This window comes from Lissotriton vulgaris, chromosome 6 (genome assembly GCF_964263255.1).
Source record: "Lissotriton vulgaris chromosome 6, aLisVul1.2, whole genome shotgun sequence".
Lineage (NCBI taxonomy): Eukaryota > Metazoa > Chordata > Amphibia > Caudata > Salamandridae > Lissotriton > Lissotriton vulgaris.
Window position 1 is genome coordinate 915238921 of NC_141694.1, and position 12939 is coordinate 915251859.

General features: G+C 45.5%; 4 non-coding genes across 4 annotated transcripts; 2 read left to right on the top strand and 2 right to left on the bottom strand.

Annotated features, from left to right (window-relative positions):
* Nucleotides 1–6556: 6556 nt before the first annotated feature.
* Nucleotides 6557–6629, bottom strand: TRNAR-ACG (transfer RNA arginine (anticodon ACG)). The gene has a single exon. It is a non-coding gene; the product is annotated as a tRNA-Arg (tRNA).
* Nucleotides 6630–7342: 713 nt separating this feature from the next.
* On the top strand, nt 7343–7449 carry LOC147708165 (U6 spliceosomal RNA). Its single transcript, XR_015296755.1, has one exon. It is a non-coding gene; the product is annotated as a U6 spliceosomal RNA (small nuclear RNA).
* A 1015-nt stretch (nt 7450–8464) lies between these two features.
* On the bottom strand, nt 8465–8537 carry TRNAR-ACG (transfer RNA arginine (anticodon ACG)). The gene has a single exon. It is a non-coding gene; the product is annotated as a tRNA-Arg (tRNA).
* Nucleotides 8538–11186: 2649 nt separating this feature from the next.
* LOC147708167 (U6 spliceosomal RNA) lies at nt 11187–11293 on the top strand. The gene has a single exon (XR_015296759.1). It is a non-coding gene; the product is annotated as a U6 spliceosomal RNA (small nuclear RNA).
* The last annotated feature ends 1646 nt before the right edge of the window (nt 11294–12939 follow it).

Sequence of the window (12939 nt, forward strand, 5' to 3'; positions counted from 1 at the left end):
CCAATGAAGGCCCGTACTTCCTTTTGTGTCTTGGGTTGTGGTAGATGTGCAATTAACTGGATGCGTTCTGGTGTCAACTGTCTCCCCCACTTGGACAGCAAGTGCCCAAGGTATACCACTTGCTGGGCACAGAATTGTAGCTTCGAAGGGGACACTTTATGCCCCTTTTCGGACAAGAAATACAAGACAGTCAGTGACGCGCGTTCGCAGTCACGTTCGGTCCGTGCTGTTATCAACAAGTCATCAACGTATTGCAGCAGAGCAGTGTCAGTAGGCATGTGGATACTGTCTAGTTGTCGTTTCAGGGCTTGACTGTAAATACTAGGACTTTCCGTGAACCCTTGAGGTGCACGTGCAAATTTGAAGCTACGGCCATTTAAAGAGAATCCGAAAAGATACTGGCTTTCCGGATGAATGGGGACACTAAAGAAAGCGTTCTTGAGGTCAATTACAGTAAAGAACGCTGCTTCAGAATCAATGGCAGTCAATAAGGAAGAGATGTCTGGTACTACTGGGTACTGAGGAATGATGCATTTATTCAGCTCTCGAAGGTCAATCACCAATCTATAGACTGGTGGTGCAGTTGGGTCAGTTTGTTCAAGAATTGGAATGATTGGAGAATTACATATATTGGAGTCAGTTTCTATAACTACTCCTTGGGTAATCAGTTCGTCAATAATTTTCAGTAAGGCTGTTACAGCCTCGGGGGGCAATTTGTATTGTCGGATTCTGGGTAGTACAACTCCTTGCATGAGTGTAACACGATAAGGTGTAATGTGCATACAACCAACATCAGTCGGACCTTGTGCCCATAAATGCTGTGGTACATTCTGCAATCTTAGATCAAAATCTCTCAACACATAATGACCTTTGAAATCACGTAAAAATAATCTCACTCCTTCCGGAGAACAACATATCACTGCTCCTAGAGCTTTCAACGTTTTAATACCAAGCAGATTTTCAGGGCATGCTTTCGTAAGCAACAAGTCTGTAGTACGGGACAATGGACCAACTTCTAGAGAAACTGGCTTTGACACTTCGTTAACAATAGGCTTTCCTGAAAAACCCAGGGAAACATTCTGTGAGCCTGAGAGGGGTGCCCCTGGAACCTCGTCATGACTGATGGTAGTTCTGCTCGCCCCTGTGTCAATCAAAAATTTTCTGTCTTTCCCTAATACCTGGCTATGTACATAGGGACCCTCTTGATCTACAGGAACCTCGATAAGAGGCAAGCCAACCTCCCTCTCTAGGCTGTTTCATGAGTACTGCTGATAATCGGGGTAATCTGACTGTGCATACTGGTACATTTGCTGTGTAACATGTTGCATGGCAGCAATAGGTTGGGATTGGGGTACTGCTACTGTTTGCTGTGCATGCTGTGGAGGTTGCGTATTCTGTGGAATATTCTGTGGAATATTCTGTGGAACATGTTCTGGTCTGGGAGGACGCGGTCTTTCTTTCGTCCTGCCTGTAGCAATATTATATTTCAGAACGGTACATTCGTTTATATAGTGACCTGGCTGTTTACAGTAGTTGCAGTTCCCTTTAACGGGAGCTGCAGAATGACCTGGCGGTGCTGTACCCTTTTTCTGACCGTCTGCTGGAACAGACTGAGCAACTAGTACTTTCATTTTCGTGTCTTTCATACGTCTCTGTTCATGATCATGTTCCTCTCTAATTCGGTTCTGGTGGTACTGTAACATTTGTAACATTTGAGAAGGGGTATTTGCTTGCCATGTGCTCTCGACTTTCAGAACTCTGTTTTTGACTTGTGGTAAGGAATTCTCGACTAATTTGGTCACAAAAAGATGTGGATATGATTCACTACTTGTTTTCAAACCGCTATTAAAAATAAAACATTTCTCAAATCTGGAATAAAAATCACTAGTGTCTACATCTTGTTTCTGTTGGCAGGCTGAGATTGCATACTAATAATCCTGGTAATGCTTTAGCTTTGTCCCCAAGACCCGTACCTGGGGTTCGTCCATTTTCTTCGTCTTCTAATTCAGTCCAATTAATCTTTTTATCTCCCACCTCCCATTCTTTTTCTTTAAGCTTTTCGTAAAAACCGGCGGGCAACAGTACTTTTAACATTTTAAGAATATCGGAATATGTATAATCCCCCATGAGTAACATGTCTTTTAATTCACGGTGAAACCCTGCTGGATCTTTATCATGACAAGGCACTATTTTCTTCATTTCCAATAGTTCCATTTTGCTTAAAGGTGTGTATACGAATACTCGTTGAAGCACACCCCCTGGGGCCTGGACGGGGTGAACTTCTCGTAAGGGATTCTGTCTGTCTATGTAAAAGGGTTGTCTTACTGGAGGTGGAACAGGAACAAAATGTGGAGTCAGAAAAGTTCTGTATTTGTGTCGTTGTTCTAGAATGATATTAATTAAATCGGTACCTAGGCCTCTCCATCTTTTTAGGAGTAATTCTTCTAATATATTATATAGGGGACCTGGATCAGAATGCTGACTCTCATATAGTGTAATGAGATGCTGGATCATGTACATACCAGCTAGTCGCTGTTTGTCTGGGGAAAGAGTCAAAAATGTTTGCGCTACTGAATCATCTTTATATACACAGTTATTTCCAGCCCATTGTACTGCTGATCAGGCTAATTCTTGTTCACGCATAGTACTAAGTTCACTGTAACCTATTCGTTGTTTCAGTACTTTATCAGTGTCTTGAAATAAATGTTCAAGAGAACATTGTTCTGGTATGGGAGAAAGAAAACGTTTCTTGCTTTCTAGGCGAATGGGTCTGTCAAAAGGTCTTGCTTTACCTACATACGCTATAGTTCCTGGGGCTTCCCTTGTATCCAATAAATCGTCCTCTTCCTCTGTGGTGTCATCTCTCTCAGCTTCCCTAGCTGCGTTTTCCCTTTCGTGTATCAGTACAATTTCTTTACGGATTTTTCTGTACATGGCTTCTATACAACCTTGTGTATTATGTTTACCGTCAGCTATATTGTTACTCCACTTAATCAGGCCATCCATTTCTTCTTTGCTGTGGCCTGGCCGATCTCGTTCCCTTATCAAACAATTTATCAAAAACTGTAAAATCATGCTCTGTGTCTCGACCTTATTGTGTGCCATGGCCTCTTGAATGCATTCTGGTCTCTCCCCTGTTCTAATAAAATGATATATGTTATCTAGATGTGTTTTCATATGTGGCAGAAGAACCAAATAGTTTGCGACTCGCCGTAAACGTAGGGAGTATAGTACCATCCCGTCTTCACCTGGTACTGGGTCATATCTGCAGTCTGTACCATACTCTTTAAGGGCTGCGTATGTCGCTGCCCTGGGTGTACGTTGTAATGCTAGGTCTCTAAGTGTCGTTCGTTTTACTTGAGGCGGGGTGACAGGGAGACCTCCTGTTGCGCCTCCTGAAGCGGAAGCAAAAGCATGAACTGGCTGTGTCATTGGTGGGAATGTTGGAACTGGTCGGGTAGGTGAAGCAGTAATGGAGCAGGCAATGTTTGTGGCAACGCAAGGTGGCCAAAAGGATTTCTAGGACTAGTGGCAGGAGGAACAGTAACAAGTGGGACAGTGGGAGGAGTCGTGTCATCCTGAACAGACTGTTGAGGAACATTATTGGTAGGAACATTATTGGTAGGAACATTATTAGCAGGTGCAGGTGGTACACGTACATTGGTATACTCTGGAGCTACATCATCTAAATAAGAGGACAGGAAAATATCTGCTGCGGTCTGTTTATGACGTAATTTAGTCGGGACCAATGGTGGTGGCAATTTACGGGGTTCTTCCGGGGTCACCTTGGGCAGGCCCTTGGCGAGAACAGGATACATGCCTGTAATAAGGGCATTTCTTTGTCTGTCTTGTTGTTCTATTCTGACTCGTTCTCCTTCTTCTAGTAACTCTTTTTCTCTAGCTTTTTCGGATTCTTCTCTACTTCTCTCTACTTTCCTGAGTTCTTTCTCTGTTCTTCTATGCGCTTCTTTACGCCATAACTCTATGGCATCTTTCTGGGATTGCCTGGCTTTCTTTTTCCATAATGCTTCTTCTACTCTCATGATGCAATCAGCATCCCATGTCCCTGAGACAGGCCATCTATACTTCTCTTCCAGGTCTTTTGTATAGTCCACCCACAAATCTAGATACAGTATGGCATCTAAGCCATGTTTGTGGTACATAAAATGTCCAGGAGTTTCCCTAGGCGGAACAGGAACTGTTTCTTCGAGTATCCCTTTCCTGGTTCCTAACTGACGTAATTTCGAGAACAGTGGCATTTTCGGATTGCTTTAGACGTGAACACGGTAAACACAGTAATGAAATAGCGAAACAGTCATTCATACCACAACATTAAACCACATTAAAACATTTCAGACGGATATTACCTGATACATAGAAGACACATGAATACCGAAATCTCGAGATACAATACTAGAATACTGAATCACTGAATTTCTAGATACACTGCTAAAACAGTACAGGCAATACCGGTCCCATAAAGAGACACGTCATACCGTGTCCACCGAAATGAACACGTCTGGACCAGGTCTGTGTACCCAGACCTGTCTTGACCGGGCACAAATTAAGGAACCCGTCTAGATGCGTTCCCAACAACGGTACTTACCGGGAAGCAATAACTGAAGGCCTCTAAAACTGGACTGGACTGGACTGCTACGACATCTGGCTGCTACTACGCCACGTGCGCCTCGGAACAGGTGGGCCTCCGGATACCTCGGACCTTGCTCTCTCGACTTGGGCCTCTGGTCGGGATCCTCCGCATTCCTCACCGCCTCGTCTGGATGCCGGGTCGCAGTCTCCGTCTCCTCCGTGGGCCTGAGGGAGATAGCAGGAAAACCCGCAGGAGTGCACTGGTTCCGTCAGGGGTCCGTAGGGGTCAAGGCCTGCGGTACATCGCCGGCGAGTGGGGAAGGGGGGGTCCCTATTCGGGTGCCAAATTATGTGGTAAATATTTTACCGTACAATTTTTGATTACATTAAATTACATAAAGGATAGCTCAATCAAATGAGAGGCAGAGTCCGTGGTATCTGAGTCATACGGGCTTTAATGAAATGCTTCGAAGCATGGGACATCGGGTTCCATCACCACTAAGGTTCAGGAAGGGACATTCAACATTTTATTAACATCACACATTATATATAGTAAAACAGTATACTTGAAGTGAATACAGTAGGCGTAACAGGTGAAAAGAGAGAGATAAGAACACATGTGCGTAACAGGAGGCGTGTAAGAAGGCGTACACATGGGCGTGCACTTGACATGTCAGAGAATCATCACAAGAAACGTCACATGTGGGTGGATGCTTCAGGATAGATTTGCAGAATCAGCAGAAATTTGTTATTACAGATGCGCGCGCAACTGAGCATGACTGGGGGAGCTGGGGCCTTGACTTTAGCACTAGTAGAGGAGACTAATGTCTGGGATGTCAGAACGACCTATACATACAGCATATCTGATATCGTATGTTTTGAGGATGTAGTGTCTGGAGTAAAAGGTCTCTCGGGCAGGGGCCATTCATCACTGAATGCTAGTGCGTGCATATGGATCTTCATGTAGGGTGCGGAGGCCATGGGCCTACCATGGTAACGGGAGCAGTAAATTACTTGCATGGAGACAGGAAGGCAGGGCCCTTTGCTCTGCAGCCGGGAATATGTTTACCTATTTCACTAGACTGGAATGCGTTTTCGAGGAGGATGAGCAGATAACTTGTAGGTAAAACATCGTCTTGGCAAGCTGACCAGGCCGAGCCGGGCACCGCTCGTCTGAGCAGGAAGTAAGGCAGAGGTCAGGGATGCATACCTAAACGGCAGCTTTCAGAGGCAGAAAAGAACTCGGAGCCTCGATTAAGGGTCTGGCTCGACTGGGCCAGAAAACATGGAGGAAAACGTGTGCAAGATTCGAAAGTGCACCATGTAAAGACATTGGCACCATAGGCCTAGAAGTCTAATTAACGTGATTTTCTTGGAGAACTGTATAACTGACATGTTAACATTGGACGCAAATGTATTTGCGTCTTTCTAGCGGGCACAGAAAAGGAATTACATGACATACATGGGACACGTGTGCATGGATGGGGTGCGAGTGGGGGACACATAGAAATTTCTATTTCCTCACCTCTCTAATAATGGACCAACTTTCTCTCTCTCTTTCCTTATCTGTGGTTCTGCCTGGCTACTGGGGCTACCAGTTGTAAGCCTGCAGCCCACAAGGAGTTGGTTTGTCCCTCTCACACATGTAAATGGGTAAGCATTCAATTGCACACACCTGCCTACGTCCACAGACACTCACTCACACACACTTTTGTCAACAAGCTTTTTTGTAATTAAGAGAATAAGGGACCCATGTTGAAATACAAAAGCAGCACACCACGTGACGGCCATCACATAGAGTCCAGCAGCAAATGGGAAACGTTTAACTAGCCGTGGTCCTATTACTTGCGCTCTACCGTGGAACAACTGCTGGATGAATCCTGCTGGAGAATATTGAACCTATAACAAGTCTGAGGTAAATAAGAATTCCACAGGAATATAATCATACAGGGACCTACAACCCTTCCGAGCCAGATAGGAGTCGAACCTACAATCTTCTGATTCGTAGTCAGACGCGTTATCCATTGCGCCACTGGCCCTATGTAGACTCACCCATTCTTTTATCCTTAGGGCTAGAAAGTGTGTGTGTGTGTGTGTGTGAAGGCACAAGGAAAGCCATCTGACCTCCTGAAAGTCTGTTCTGTGAGGTTTTCCTAAGTTGTACAAAGGACTTTAGGAGAAGGAAGGACCTAAAAGCTAGGCGAAATGGTCCTAGATCCAAGGAAATCTTTTAGATCAGGCTCAGTTTCTTAAATAGTTTGCATTAACATTATCAGTTCCAGGTCTGTTTGGGGCTGAGCTTGAGAACTCCTTAGTAAGTAGGCGTTTACAACAATAAGGGGTTTAATATTACAACACAGGCGAAAATTCAGACACATTATCATAAGCTCACCTTGTCCAGGGACCCAAGCATGCTGCCTTTCTACTCTCAGAGCCCTTCACCTAACCTACTGTGCAGCTGTTTTACCTTTAATATCACTGTTCCACTGGCAGCGTGACGTCACAATGCTCCTTGTCTGTAGCCCGAACCATGAGCCTTTGCAACCCTGGCATAATCGACATACTTACGGTGTGTTTAGTCTTGGACCACAAATGCAGTGAAGAATAATAGATTGTTACTCTTTATACTTTTTTGACCATTGGCTCAGATTTGAATGCGTACTGGCCATCTGAGCATCTCTGCCAGGCCACCCTATGTCTAGAGACTGTAGATTTAGAGAGTTTATAAACATTGTCAGTTCATCAATAAATTGTGCTCGCTTTGGCAGCACATATACTAAAATTGGAACGATACAGAGAAGATTAGCATGGCCCCTGCGCAAGGATGACACGCAAATTCGTGAAGCGTTCCATATTTTTAACAGCTTTTAGGAGAGAAATCTTTTTTGTTTTCAAGACTAATTAAGAAAAATAAAGCAGGTCCCAGTGCTGTCCCCGTAATATGTATTTTTCAATTAGTCTCTCCTCAACATTTTTAATGTATTTGCCTTGCAGTAAAGAAGGTGCGCTCTATGTTCAGCGGCATTTAGCAAGGAAGCCTGCAGGACTTCTGGAACTTTTCTTTCTCTTTTTAAGAATCCCTGTCATTATTCTTCACCCCCCCCAAATCTATACTGTTGCAGTGTTGCGTTGCTTTGTGGGAAGCAGGACAAAGAGAAGGGCAGGGCCTATGCAAATGAAGGCCTCAGGGATGTCTAGGAGTGCCTTTTTAGCAGTATTGTTAAAGTCCACCTTGCAACCGGATTGGTCGGGTAAGCTGAAAAACACCATGCCAGATTGGGCACCAGGTCTCTAGGCGCTTGGAAGACATATTGGGTCTACATCCCTCAGTTTCTGAGGTCCAAGAAATGTTCACTCTCTACCCTAATAGAGAGGTCTTGGCCGATCGTGGCCGAGAGGGGAAAAAGGTAGCAGGGCAAGATGCTCAAGGTCCTTCTCTAATAATGGACCAACTTACTCTCTCTCTTTCCTTACCTGTGGTTCTGCCTGGCTACTGGGGCTACCAGTTGTAAGCCTGCAGCCCACAAGAAGTTGGTTTGTCCCTCGCACACATGTAAATGGGTAAGCATTCAATTGCACACACCTGCCTACGTCCACAGACCCTCACGCACACACACTTTTGTCAACAAGCTTTTTTGTAATTAGGAGAATAAGGGACCCATGTTGAAATACAAAAGCAGCACACCACGTGACGGCCATCACATAGAGTCCAGCAGCAAATGGGAAACGTTTAACTAGCCGTGGTCCTATTACTTGCGCTCTACTGTGGAACAACTGCTGGATGAATCCTGCTGGAGAATATTGAACCTATAACAAGTCTGAGGTAAATAAGAATTCCACAGGAATATAATCATACAGGGACCTACAACCCTTCCGAGCCAGATAGGAGTCGAACCTACAATCTTCTGATCCGTAGTCAGACGCGTTATCCATTGCGCCACTGGCCCTATGTAGACTCACCCATCCTTTTATCCTTAAGAGGGCTAGAAAGTGTGTGTGTGTGTGTGTGTGAAGGCACAAGGAAAGCCATCTGACCTCCTGAAAGTCTGTTCTGTGAGGTTTTCCTAAGTTGTACAAAGGACTTTAGGAGAAGGAAGGACCTAAAAGCTAGGCGAAATGGTCCTAGATCCAAGGAAATCTTTTAGATCAGGCTCAGTTTCTTAAATAGTTTGCATTAACATTATCAGTTCCAGGTCTGTTTGGGGCTGAGCTTGAGAACTCCTTAGTAAGTAGGCGTTTACAACAATAAGGGGTTTAATATTACAACACAGGCGAAAATTCAGACACATTATCATAAGCTCACCGTGTCCAGGGACCCAAGCATGCTGCCTTTCTACTCTCAGAGCCCTTCACCTAACCTACTGTGCAGCTGTTTTACCTTTAATATCACTGTTCCACAGGCAGCGTGACGTCACAATGCTCCTTGTCTGTAGCCATCTTGGAGGCTAAAACATCTTATTTCTCCTCCAAAATCTTAGCAGCAGAGAACCAGTCCAAAGAGATTTTTACCATCGTCCACAACCTGGCTTTCTCTGACAGAACTACTCTAAAACCAGCCCCGTCCGAAGATCTCTGCCTCTCTCTTAATAACTATTTTATTCAAAAAATTGCTACTATCAAGGCTAACATCCCCCCACCTTCCCCATCTTTTGCTGATTCTCAATGTCCTTCCCCCAAAGGCACACTGACCACCTTTCCCTCTTTCACTCGGGAAAGTCTGACCTCTTTGGTGCCTTTGATCAAATCTGGCTCCCCACTCGACCCCTGTCCTGCCCACATCCCCCGTCACATCTTTGTCTCTTGGCCAGACCCTCCCCTCCACCTTCTTAACAGCTCCCTTTCACAAGGCATAGTCCCCAACTCCTTGAAATCCGCGGTCATTGTGCCCATCCTGAAGAAACCTGGGGCAGATCCCTCTGTCCCGGCCAATTTCCGCCCTATCTCCCTTCTGCCATTTCTGGCTAAGGTGCTCGAGCGCCATGTCACCTGCGCTCTGAGCTCCTTTGTGGAGAAGCACGGAGCTCTTGCCCCCCGCCAAGCCGGTTTCCGCCCGCACACTCTACGGAGTCCGTTGTCATGTCGGTCCTAGACACCCTCAGGGAGGGTATGGATACCAATCAGTACCAGGCCCTCGTGCTCCTCGATCTCTCAGCCGCCTTTGATACGGTGGATCACAACATCTTACTTTCCCGTATCGGGGCGGCGGGGATCGGGGTAGTGCCCTGGTCTGGTTATCCTCCTTCCTGAGCGACCGCACCCAGGCTGTTCGCCTGGGTGACTTCACAGCGGACACCCGGAAAGTTCAGTGCGGGGTCCCCCAAGGTTCCTCTCTCTCTCCCCTCTTGTTTAATCTTTACATTGCTCCCCTGATTTTCTCTCTTCAACAGATGGAGGTCGCCGTATTTAATTATGCGGATGACCTCCAGCTGGTCTTCAATCTTTCCTCTCCTTCTGCTGTCCTCAATTTTCAAACTGTCATGCTTCATATCAGGGACTGGATGAACCACAACCACCTTAAACTCAACCCTGATAAAACCGAGTTGGTGTTGACGGGTGGTCTATCCAGTCCCTGGTCCCCCCTTTTTTGGCCCCCCTCTCTTGGTTCTTCTCCCGTTCCCTCCTCCTCAGTTAAAACTTTAGGCATAAAACTTAATTCTCAACTCACCCTTCACTCCCAGGTCAGCTCTGTGGTATCTTCCTCTTTCCTCTCACTGCGTACTATACGTAGGGTGTCCCGCTTCTTCACTTTTTCTGCCCTCAAACTTATCATCTTGGCCATGGTGGTGTCCCGCCTGGACTATGGGAATGCCCTGTATGCTGGTATCCCTGCATACAGCCTGCGTCGCCTACAACAAATCCAAAACCAGGCGGCTCGCCTGGCCTTCAATCTCCCCAAATTCCACCACTCTACCCCACTCCTGAAATCACTTCATTGGCTCCCCGTGCGAGCTAGAATTCAATTCAAGCTCGCATCCATCACTTTCCTGGCCCGATCGGGTCTGGCGCCGGCCTTCATCTCCTCTGAGATTGTTTCTTACGCCCCCACCAGGGCCCTACGTTCCTCCTCCCAGTCCCTCCTCACCATCCCACGTTTCCGGAGAAAGAAGTGGGGCGGATCCAAATTTGCTTTCCTTGCCCCCACCCTCTGGAACTCCCTTCCCCTTGAACTTCGCTCCATCCCCCTCTACTCACAATTCCGCAAATCCCTTAAAACCCACTTATTCACCAAGTCCTTTGAATAATTGCTCCCTCTGTCCTCCCTGCGTCTAACCTCAGTCCCCGTTAGCTATAGCGCCAAGAAACCGCTGGTATACGTGCGCTCTACAAGAACTTTCAAACTCAAACTCAAACTCAAACTCAAACTAGCCCGAACCATGAGCCTTTGCAACCCTGGCATAATCGACATACTTACGGTGTGTTTAGTCTTGGACCACAAATGCAGTGAAGAATAATAGATTGCTACTCTTTATACTTTTTTGACCATTGGCTCAGATTTGAATGCGTACTGGCCATCTGAGCATCTCTGCCAGGCCACCCTATGTCTAGAGACTGTAGATTTAGAGAGTTTATAAACATTGTCAGTTCATCAATAAATTGTGCTCGCTTTGGCAGCACATATACTAAAATTGGAACGATACAGAGAAGATTAGCATGGCCCCTGCGCAAGGATGACACGCAAATTCGTGAAGCGTTCCATATTTTTAACAGCTTTTAGGAGAGAAATCTTTTTTGCTTTCAAGACTAATTGAAAAAAATAAAGCAGGTCCCAGTGCTGTCCCCGTAATATGTATTTTTCAATTAGTCTCTCCTCAACATTTTTAATGTATTTGCCTTGTAGTAAAGAAGGTGCGCTCTATGTTCAACTGCATTTAGCAAGGAAGCCTGCAGGACTTCTGGGACTTTTCTTTCTCTTTTTTAGAATCCCTGTCATTATTCTTCACCACCCCCAAATCTATACTGTTGCAGTGTTGCGTTGCTTTGTGGGAAGCAGGACAAAGGGGCACATGCATCAACCTATTTAGGAAGTGCAAACGGTGCGAATCGGTAAATTCGGCCGTTTGCACTTCCTAAATATGTGTTTGGGATGCATCAAGCATTTTTGAGTAATTCGGTATTTTTACCGAATTCCAAAAATGCGATTGCTTTTAAGGAATTGCAAATTTGCGATTCCTTAAAAGCTATGCATCATTTAAAAAAAAATTGCGATTATTCAAATTGGAAGTGCAAATTACCACGAGGTTCAACCTCGTGGTAATTTGCGAAATTGTTTAAAAATGCTTGAAAATGCATTTTTTAAACTGTCCAGTTACAGACACACATGTCCTTAGGACATGTGTGTGTGAAACATGCACTTTCAAATGCATTTCAGGGGTGCAGGGGGGGGTCCTTTGGACCCCCCCGTGCACCCATGAAATTTTCTAAGTGCCACTCGCAATTTGCTTCTGCCTTCCAATTGACTACATTGATTCCTATGGGCCTCTAGGCCCATAGGAATCAATGTAATGCCATTCCTTAATTGCACTTCGCAATTAAGGAATCGCAATTTCCGAAAATTAAGAAATCCTAAAAACTTTTAGGATTTCTTGATGCATAGCATTTTGCATTTCCTAAATAGCGATTCCTTAATTTTCGCTATTTAAGAAATGCAAAATCCTAGATTGATGCATGTGGGGGAAAGAGAAGGGCAGGGCCTATGCAAATGAAGGCCTCAGGGATGTCTGGGAGTGCCTTTTTAGCAGTATTGTTAAAGTCCACCTTGCAACCGGATTGGTCGGGTAAGCTGAAAAACACCATGCCAGATGGGCACCAGGTCTCTATGCGCTTGGAAGACATATTGGGTCTACATCCCTCAGTTTCTGAGGTCCAAGAAATGTTCACTCTCTACCCTAATAGAGAGGTCTTGGCCGATCGTGGCCGAGAGGGGAAGAAGGTAGCAGGGCAAGATGCTCATGGTCCTTCTCTAATAATGGACCAACGTTCTCTCTCTCTTTCCTTACCTGTGGTTCTGCCTGGCTACTGGGGCTACCAGTTGTAAGCCTGCAGCCCACAAGGAGTTGGTTTGTCCCTCTCACACATGTAAATGGGTAAGCATTCAATTGCACACACCTGCCTACGTCCACAGACCCTCACGCACACACACTTTTGTCAACAAGCTTTTTTGTAATTACGAGAATAAGGGACCCATGTTGAAATACAAAAGCAGCACACCACGTGACGGCCATCACATAGAGTCCAGCAGCAAATGGGAAACGTTTAACTAGCCGTGGTCCTATTACTTGCGCTCTACCGTGAAACAACTGCTGGATGAATCCTGCTGGAGAATATTGAACCTATAACAAGTCTGAGGTA